Source organism: Kogia breviceps, chromosome 4 (assembly GCF_026419965.1).
Source record: "Kogia breviceps isolate mKogBre1 chromosome 4, mKogBre1 haplotype 1, whole genome shotgun sequence".
NCBI lineage: Eukaryota > Metazoa > Chordata > Mammalia > Artiodactyla > Physeteridae > Kogia > Kogia breviceps.
The window spans coordinates 145,627,690-145,638,089 of record NC_081313.1 but is presented as its reverse complement, the minus strand read 5'-3'; the positions used below and the strand labels follow the sequence as shown (position 1 = coordinate 145,638,089).

The 10,400-nt window shown below is 47.6% G+C and overlaps 1 long non-coding RNA gene across 1 annotated transcript; it reads right to left on the bottom strand.

The window, feature by feature from the left end:
* Nucleotides 1-7,632: 7,632 nt before the first annotated feature.
* Nucleotides 7,633-10,095, bottom strand: LOC136794181 (uncharacterized). Its single transcript, XR_010840564.1, has 2 exons — nucleotides 9,846-10,095; nucleotides 7,633-8,157 (listed from the first exon to the last, which is right to left on the bottom strand). It is a non-coding gene; the product is annotated as an uncharacterized lncRNA (long non-coding RNA).
* Nucleotides 10,096-10,400: the final 305 nt, after the last annotated feature.

Genomic DNA, 10,400 nt, shown 5'->3' with positions numbered 1-10,400 from the left:
GGGGCAGAGACTGTTAACCAACTAGGATGGAAGTCGTAGATAAGTATATCAATAACTGGTATGGCAGCAGAGGCATGTACCTGCTGGATTTCAAGTCTGAGTGTACCCCCTTTTTTTCCAGGCCTCTTTCCACTACTTACTGACCACCAAACCGTCCCTATGCGATATTCAATAAATGTTGACTAAACATATAGATGGCTATATTGATAGCATGGGAAAATTATCTGCATTCATGCCTGATTGATATTGATAGAAGATTTCGCCCCAGAGCAAATTAGCAAATGCTTCCCTAGATTCCGCAGAGCATCTCAGATGGTGATTTTCAACTCGAGGCTTCTGGGATTTGAATCAGTATCTGCCTGAGGTTTGCAGGTTGAGGGGAATCTCAGCCTGGAGACACATGTTGATTCCACGGTACAGTGTTGGAAGCCCACACGGAGTAATAAACATATAGTTGTGCTCTTTTTGAACCATGTAATACTTATTGACTTAATGGGCACGTTAAAACAAAAATCATGAGGTGAAGCGTTAACATCTTGATTCCTGTCTTTTCTTGAAGGGGGAGAAAATGTGGGCCTGCATTTCAGCATGGAGGTTTGTCTGCAGCCAGTAGAGGCCGCCTCTTTAGATGGTGTGCTCTAATTTGCTTTTCTTCCACCTTTCTCACCGTTTTCATATTTGTTCCTTACTTGCCCTTGGGTCCCGGTTCTGAAAATAGCGAGATTTGAGCTTTCTATTGGAAAACCATTGCAAGGTAAAACGAGGACGATGATCCTGGAAACCATGCTTCTGGCCTTCTCCACTGTTTTAACCCCAGCAGCAGGAGCATAAACTTTCCAGCTGTGTGAAGGACTCAGAACTGAGCTAGAGCCATCCCCAAACCAGCTGAAGTTAGTCTGTTAGCTTTGTGCAGGCTGAAAGCTTTAAGTAAGCATTTCCAGTCATACCTTCTGGTCATTTCCCTTTAGTATACCGTTTCCACCTCCAGGTTCTTCTCTTACACCCTGAGAGGCTGGCCCAGAACTAACCGAGGAGCCGCCACTTGGGTGAGTCATTGTCGTTAGCCTCCTTTTAGTCTCTTAAGCATCTCTCCTGTTTAGGGCTGAAGTCTAGTTGTATAAGATTTCAAGTAAAAACTCCCATCCGCAAGTCACTGATCCATTCATCCAACCTTACCTAGTTAGTTAGCGAAATGGGGAATCGTATTGGCAAGATCATTGTCCTTAAGCGATTTGGAGCCTAGTAGGGAAATTAAAATGCCAACATGCAGTTGTCATACTCTGGGACAAGTGCCTATCAGGTAGGGTTGCAGATAAAATACAGGACACCCGGTTAAACTTGCACGGTGTATTTGTTAAATCTGATAACCCTAGCACCGGGGAAAGTGTTGGGTGCAAGGGAACACAGGTGAGGAGGACCAGGGAAGTCTTCGTAGAAGCACTGCCATTGAGGCCAACACGAGAGGGGTTAAGCCAGCAGAGGTGGAGGATAGGGGAGGGCTCTGTGAAGACAGAATAGCACGTGTGAAGGCCCTGACTTGATAGGTGCCCCAGGAAATTCAGGGGCCTGAGGTTCAGGATGTGGGAATATGGAGGGTGGAGGAGTATGTCAGGGGAGGGGAGACTGGAGACGCGATGAAGTCCTGCCATGGAATGTGGACTGGATCCTAAGCACAAGGGGCCAGCCATTGTAGGACTTGAAGCGGCAGTGACGTCAGATACGCATTGGAGAAAACTCCTTGTGGCTGGAGTGTAGTGACTGATTCGAAGAGGGGGGCTGGAGACAGGAGAAGGCAGAGCGGTGCCCTGCTGCAGTAACGAGAGTGAGTGATGGCCGTGGCTGTGAGGGAGAGAGAGGAATGGATGCGCTACTTAGAGGAGGGATGGGTAGATGCGGGAGATGAGGGAAGAGAAAGGTCGCGTATGAAGGTGGTTTCCCTCAGTGGGACAGGAGACGTAGGAGAAGTGGGCACTGCGCTGCCCTTTACCTGTTTGCCTCAGGCCGGCTCCCTGCCTGTCCACTGCTCTGCTCCGTGTCACAGGGCTGATCCTGCAAACCCCATCGCCCAGATTTCCTCACCAGCTCTTTTCCAAGTAGGTTCAGCCAATGGAGAGCATTGGCCGGAGGTTGGAGGGCAGGGCAATGGGAGAAGCCAACGTATTTTCCCTCGCCCTCCGCCCTCCGCTCTCTGTTGGGGCAGCCGCAGCAGGGCTGGTGGCCGCTGTGCTCTGAGTGGCTGCCCCACCAGGCAGCCCCTCCCTCTGGGCTGCCAGCTCCTGCCTGGCAGCTGTGGCAACACCACTTCCTTCTTTGCCCCCCAGCCCAGCAGTGGGGTGGGCGTGGTTTCCTCTGCTGTGACTCTGGGATGTCTCACCATCCCATCTGGCCTTTTATTTATTTATTTTTTTTATTTTTCTTGCCGTAGGTGGGCCTCACTATCGTGGCTTCTCCCGTGGCGGAGCACAGGCTCCGGACGCGCAGGCTCACGGGCCCAGCTGATCCGCGGCATGTGGGATCCTCCCGAACCGGGGCACGAACCCGTGTGCCCTGCACTGGCAGGCGGACTCTCAACCACTGCACTACCAGGGAAGCCCCCATTTGGCCTTTTAGCTTTTTCATCACCATGTGAAATTTGTCGTATTGAACTACCTGTCACGGGCTGTTTTTCTGAGTGGACATTCAGTAATATGGACGTGTTGGATTTGAGGTGCCTTATGAGACATTTAAATGGAGACGTTTAACAGGAAGTCATATATAGATTGAAAGGTGCAGAGAGTGGTCTTGGATGGAGACAGACTTAGCTGGTGATGGAAACTAGGGGAGAGGATGAGGTCCTTGAGGGAGATGGCATAGAGGATGAAGAGCAGAGAGCCTAATACAGAGCCCTGAGAAATACCCCAAGGAAGATCAGCTCAACAAGAGACTGGGAGGGTGCCAAGAGACAGAAAACGGTCAGGAGGGTTGGATGGCGCAGAAGCCAAGGGAAGAGATTTTCAAGACAGAGACGTTGTTTAACATATAAGTCGGGGGCTTCCCTGGCAGCGCAGTGGTTGAGAGTCCGCCTGCCGATGCAGGGGACACGGGTTCGTGCCCCGGTCCGGGAAGATCCCACATGCCGCAGAGGGACTGGACCCGGGAGCCATGGCTGCTGAGCCTGCGCGTCCGGAGCCTGTGCTCCACAACGGGAGAGGGCGCAGCAGTGAGGGGCCCGCGTACCGCAAAAAAATAAAATAAAATAGAATAGAATAAAATAAAGATATAACTCGGCTTGGCGGTCACATAGATAAGGATTGAGAAGTAGTCCCCTGGACTTGTCAATGGAGAAATCATTGGGGGCTTCAAGGAGATCCGTTTCATGAGAGTAGTGGGGCAGAAACCAGATCGCAGTGTAGATGGGAGGGGAGCAATGGGGGGCAAGTCAAGAAATTGATGACAAAGGGAAAGAAGGGAGGGGTGGATAGAAGGACAGGAGAATAGAGTGGAGGAGGGCATTTCCTTGTGGCTCTTTAACTCTGGCTGGGAGGGGCCAACAGAGAAGGAGAGCGTGAAGATGTAGGAAGAGAGGGTGACATCCCGAGCCCAAGGAGGACTGGCCTCTGTCTTCAGCTCCCACCAGCTGGACGTTCCCTTTCTCTAGCTTTCCACGTAGGCTGTGGAAGTTGCCCCTTGCCTCCTTGGATCAGCTGCCCTTGATTCGTTCGTCCTTTCTTCTTTTTCAGCACATCTGGGTCATACGTTATGTGAAGACAAACAAATCACTACTGACGGTTAATTTTCTTGAAAACCCCCCCAGGCAGGTACCATTTTGGAGAACTACATATTGTGCCTCAAAAAGCCAAAGTAGCCCATTTTTCCTCTCTCATTGGGAGAGATTGCTGTTTCTTGGAGAACCCGATGAAGAGGGTGACTCGCACTTAGGAGTAACGTTGCTTGCAAAGTGCGAAAGGTGAGGTAGTTTGGCTCTGAGGCCTGAGACTTCCTGAGAGATGGCAGACTCACAGCTCCCATTTCCCTCTGACCCTGGGCTCTGAGCTCATCCAATGAGATGGTAAATGAAGTCACTGACACGGTTGAAAGGATAACTTTCTTCTCTCTTTTTCATTCAGAGCAAATTTAATGGAATTTGTATACAACATATGGATGAAATATCCATACGATGGGGCTTGACTATATCCTCACAATTCCCCTTCCCTTTTCTACATCTGGCCCCTTTAGCTCTGCAGACGTAACCCCACACCATCAACCCCCCCAGTCGGTCCACTGAGCGTCTCTTCCTCCTTCACATCTGGTCGTTGTCGTCACCTTGCTCTCCACTACCGCCTCCTGCGGTAGCTGTTAGGTCCAGGGAGGTTGGTTCACTGTGAGCAAGTAACTGTCAACTCCATGGACAGGTGGAAGTGACTTGGCAGCCGGAATGAGCCCACCCTGAGTTAACTATACCAATGAGGGTCAAGGAGAACGGGGATGCAGCTGGTCTGCAGAGCCCCGGCAGTTGTGAGACACATGCTCCTGAATCCACATGTTGCTCCATATCCAGCCTTGCCTTTCTTGGTTCTCTCTCTTGACTCCATCCAGGTTTCTGCTCTCCTTGTCCCTTTGGGGAGGGAGGTCAGTACCGGCCCAGGTGTAGTCCCCCAATGCTTCCTACTTCCAGGCCCTACGTAGGCTTGTATATCCACTTGCTTGGGTTGCCCTGGCATTCGTGACAAGAAGTTGAGTGGTTTCTGCCCTAGCCTCTCTTTTTCTGGCGTCCTTCCTTGCTGAAATGTCAGAGGACGCCACTGAGAGGGCATAACCGCCGGTTGACCCGAGAGCTGGACCCGGGCAGAGACTCCTCACCCCCTCCCCCGACCTTGGAATATGCATTCTGCCCACCGTTCCTACAGTGGGAACCCTTTTCAAAAACTCAGCCTTGAAAGCGGAACGTGTTCTTGAGACCATGTGGACAGTATATGTGACTGAACCCTGTTAAGGTCTCTGTGTAAACTCAAGATTCTGGCGCGTGGGTGCTGAGAGCTGTTTGCCTTTCAGCTGACCAAGGCAAGCTTTGTAAGCAGGTTCCCTTGCTTTTTGAAACTGCCACTGACTAGTCTGGAGTGGGCTACCTCTTTCTTCAGTCTCTCGTTGTCCTCTGTGTATAGGGGCCAGTTTGCACCCCAGCAGATAATCTTAATGCTTTGTTTGCTTCCAAGTATGTACAAATCAAGTAATGCTTTTGTGATGAAAATTATACAGCATTATACAGAGAACCAAACATATACTTTCCATTACATCTTTGATGTACTAGTTGGTGTTAAATGCACATGTTTCTTCACCCGTGTTCTTTGGACTGTTTTTTTCATTCGTGTCTATTTTTCTTCAGATGATTTTCTACTAATTTATACAAATTTGTGAATCTGGATAAACTAATATCTTTGACTCTCAATTTCAGGTTGCATCCTTTGCTCTCCAACAGTCATTGAAGTGCTGTTTTCAATATGTCCAGGCAGGGATTCAAAATAACGAAAATGCTTTTGAAAAATAATGTCGTAGGTTGACAGAGTGGTTTATAGATGATAGCATAGGCTTATGGTCTTAATTCTTCTTCATAACCCTGCTTATCATGGCTGGAATTGCTGCCACATCTGTGGAGGCAGCTGGGGCCTGACTGGGCCACATGCCTCTTAGGCCCCAGCTAGTAACTGGGGCTTGTACTCACGGGGGCAGCAGGGCTCCGAGAGGGAGAGTAGAAGCCCAGAGGGACCTGGCTCTGAACTGGTCCACCATTGTTTCTGCTGCTTTCTATTGGCCATGGCACATCACCTAACTTCAAGGGTGGGGAAATCAACTCTGCCTCTTGATGGGAGAAGTTGGAATGTCACATTGCAAAGAGTGAGGACACAAGGAGTCAACCTGGAGCCATTTTTGCAATTTTGGATGGTGCTTGGTGCCTTACTCAAGGAGGTCGTACAAAACCATTTTTCAAACATCCCAGGTTCCTATAAATCTCCACCTCTGCTTTGGCGGCCCCTAAAAATTCCCAGTCAGTTTTGGTGAGGGGACACTTGGTGACAGTGTTCTCTTTCGAAATGAGTAGTTCCGTTATCGACATTACATTGCTCCCCATCCATTATTTATAAGGTTTCCCTGTTTGTATGTGCAAAATATTTATGTGTATATTTTGAGACATAAATTGTACAGGCCTCTTTTTTTTCTTTTGCACACCCTAGAGATGTTATAGAGGGAGTAAATGTGTCCAAATTTGGGGGAAATTGGAACAATCAAGAGTTACCTGTATGCAATGCTCTTAACGATGACAATTCCCGCTACAGTACCTTTCCTCTGAGACACTTAGGGTCTGTCAACAGATTAAAAGTAGTAAAAGATGCCGATGGAGAGAATTTTCATTACCTTGTGCTCTGAAAACTTGGATTTTCATTGGTTTGAATGGGCCTGAAAATGCATTTTTCTTAGTAGGGGCATAGAAGCTTCTAGCGGTATACTTAATAAAGCGAGGTGAGTTATAAGCAATCATCTGTTGGAGGGTAAATGTACCACACTCCACTTTAAGAAAAATACAATATAAAAGTCTTACCATGGAAGAAAATCTTTAAAAAAACACTTCAAGAAAAATAAAGACATGACACCATATTCAGTTTAAAGTCAGTGACTTATAAGCAAAGCAAAGCAAAGACAGTCTGATTAAGGCCATTGCATTGTTCTCGCATTTTTTTAGGTCTCACCCATTTCTGTGGCCTTTTTAGAACCTAAGCTTCTAGGGCTCAGAGACGTTCGTCTTGACATAGGACTGAGCAAATGCACGGAGAGGTTCTCAATAAATAGGCATTAAATTCTAAGTCCAGAAGGGGCCTTGAGATTCCTTCTCTTTACTCCTTTGTAGAACTGTTTTAACCAGCCCCCCAAAACAGAGATTTTCTTTAAATCTCAAAATTCAGACATTCCACAATCAGAACTTACTTCTCATATTGCCTTGTGGTCTGCTGTGGGCATCTGTCGAATGGTGTGAACTGTGCATGGGGACCATGGCCTACCCTCCAGGCCCACGGTTTGGGCTGCTGTGGTGCCATGCTGTGCCCAAGGGCCTTCTTCTTTGTAGGTCTGGGCTCCAGTGAGCCTTGGTCATGTTCTTTTATGGAACCTTGGGTGCTTGACCACTCTGACCCTCAGTCTCATTTGCAGGTTCTGGGGAGGATTAAATGAGCTCACGTGATATCCAAGTGACTGAGGCAGAGTACACTCGGGATGAATCTCTGCTTGGTTTTCATTGGCTGCAGAGGAGGGGATGACCCTAGGGGTGAGCTCCTTGGACTCCAGCTTTGGAGCCTCTCCAACTTGAATATGGGTATGCCTCTCGCGGATTTTGTTAAATACAGGCTGTTATTCAGTAGTTCTGGGTGGGGCCTGGATTCTGTGCTTCTAACGAGCTCCTACGTGAAGGTGACACTGAGAGCAAGGGTCCAGCTCCTGCCTTCCCCCCTTTCCGGAATAGCAGGACGTCTGCCCCCCCGGGAGGAGAAAACATCGGCAACGTGACCACTAGTAACCAGTTTCCTTCGCAGGCAAGGGACCTTTACCACTGCTCCCAACCATTTTGTCTGAGGCACAGCAAGCCAAAATACTGAGATGCTGAGGTTTGCAGCAAAGAGGAGCTTTATTCACGAGGCAGCCAAGTGAGGAAGTGACGTGAGAATAGGTCTCAAATCCGCCTCCCCAAAGGCAAGGGGCTTGGGGTATCTATGGGACAAAGAATAAAGAGGCAGGGCAGCATGAGGCATGGGGAGCATGAGGAAAGGTGATTGGAAAAAGGTGTGCTCATCATCGTTCTGAGCTGGCGTAACTAGGCAACAGGGCTCAGCACATTCTCTGGCTGGAGTTTTCGGCCCTCTGATGGCAGGAGGTCAAAAGGCACTTGCCCAGGGGGAAGATCGGTGGTCCTCTCCAGTCTTAACAGGCTCAGCCTAACTAGGCAGAGCTGATTCCAAGTTCCTGGACAATACTGGGGCAAACATCTTATTGCTTATGCTACATGCTACTTGGAGGACGTGCAAGTGTTCAAGCTCCTTTGATGAGTGAAGACAGGATTTGACTAATCATGACACATGGTTTCACCTCCAGACGAGCAGAAGAGAGCTGTAGGCTGAGTCTGGCTCCTGGCACCTGGAATTGGAGGCAGATGGTTTAAAAACGGGCTCTCCCACCCTCTGTGTGATCTCAGCTAGATAGACTATTGAACCTTCCTGTGCCTGTTTCTCCACCAGCAGCACGGGGACACTCGGAGTCCCTCTCTTGGGGTCTGTTCAGTGAGATATAGATGCATGCACAGGCACATGGGAGACACCCAGTGTGTGTTACCTCCGTGCTTATTTTTATTAGGAGACCAGTATTGTTAGAAGATTTCTGGTTTGGACAGCAAATTAGATAGGTGGTCATTACTATAGTGTATGCAACAGCAATTCACATTACCACTTGCAAAAAGGTAGTTGGTTGTCCAATGGAGATTATAAACATCCATTTACCATGAGCTACTGAACAGATACTTTACACAGTAACTCCTTCAAGTACTATTTCAAATCAATTCTCTTTGTTTTCTTAAGCAATTGTTAACCCCCAATTTTGTGAATAGTACCAAGTAAGTCACTTGAAAATCATCTAGAGCAATCTATTTCACTTAGCAAGCCTAAAGCTGTAGTTCAACAATTTTATTTCCTGTTCTATGACAAAAATTACTCTGAACAGCTATCCCCTGGATAAGTAATCAGCTCAAGCTACTTTGACTGACTAAATCTGATTTACTGAGTTAATAAGCCAGTTGATGTAGAATAGGTCTAATGCATATTTCTCATCCATTCTGCATTAAACTGTTTCCCATGCCTCAAATGTCTTTTGTCCCATTCGTGCATATCCAAATTCCTACTTCTGTGCTGTAGGGCTTGGCTCAACTACACCTGCCTTTAGTTAAACTTTTCTTACCTGCACAACTGGAGATAATTTTAGTCTCCTCATGACTCCCACGGGGCTAGCTCTGTTGTGACACTTGACTACTTGGTGGCATATTTAATTTTAAAAAGCCTTCTGTTACTCCGTGCACATCAAACAGTAAATGCTTTCTGTTAGCAAACGTGCATAACCATTTTCTGAACTCTTCTGCTCCTGGCAAGATTCATGAACACACCAGGCAAATAAAGTGAAAGAGGAGACAGTACATAGTGTTGTATTCAATTGGGTCTTGATACCTAAGTGTGACTCTTAACCAAGGATTATGCAGTAGTTAAGGACACAGATTAAAGTTGTTTAGAGTGTGTCCTAAAGTCTCACTGGCAGAATTTAAATCTCTACTCTGGCAGTTGTAGACCTAAGATAAATTCTGCCTTAAACTTCATTTCCTGCATCTGAGAAAGATAATAGTATCTCCCTTGTAGTAGACTGAATAATACCATTGAACTAAATACCGTTGAGGCTAAATCTTCTCTAGTTTCTAGGATCACTCACTTTCTCATTTCTCCCTTCTCCTTTTAGTTCAGAGTCTTGTCAATTTAGTCCCTTCCCTAACCACAACTTAAAAGAAGGGGACACCGCAAAGTGATGAAAGTCTAGACGGTCTGGTTTTAATCCTGGGTTTTTGCCACCAACTTACTGTGTGGCATTAAGCAAGCTATTCAACCTCTCTGGGCCTCAGTTTCCCCCCAAAAAGGTGAACATTATGAATAGTACCTACCTATAAGGTTGCCATTATGAGGCAAGTGAGTTAATATTTGCTAAGCACTTAGAATAGTACTTGTTACAGTCTAAGCACTACAGTTGTGCTCGTTAATAATAATCAATGAAGTTGCAAGTGTATAACTTACTCAACTTTCTGTCATAACTTTGAAGTGTTGGTCTATCTGTTGTCCGGTGTTGCAGGTAAATGAGTCGAGGCATGGGCTGAGGCATTGCTACCACTGGGTGGTGTGTTCTCATATCTTGGAACAGCGGTGTGAAATGGGTAGTGGTTCTCCTTGGAGACGGGGCAGACTGGCAAATGACAGCCTGGGAAGGAGGTGTGGTGCCCATAGCTTTGCTGTCAGAGGTGCTGCCTGCTGAGGCACCGGTGCCGGCCTAAGCCGTAAATGGGGTGCTGGGGAAAACAGGAGTGGAATGGAAAATGAAAGCCTGGGAAGGAGGTGTGGTGTCCATAGGTTCGGGGTCAGAGGTGCTGCCTGCTGAGGCATCGGTGCCCGCCAAAGCCGTAAATGGGGTGCTGGGGAAAACAGGAGCGGAATGGAAAATAATAGCCTGGGAAGGAGGTGTGGTGTCCATCGCTTCCATATCAGAGCTGCTGCCTGCCTGATCTGAGAGCAGAGAGTAAAAGTGGAAGAGCTTCTCCCTAGCTTCTAACTCTTCTCAAGATCCAGCACGCACTG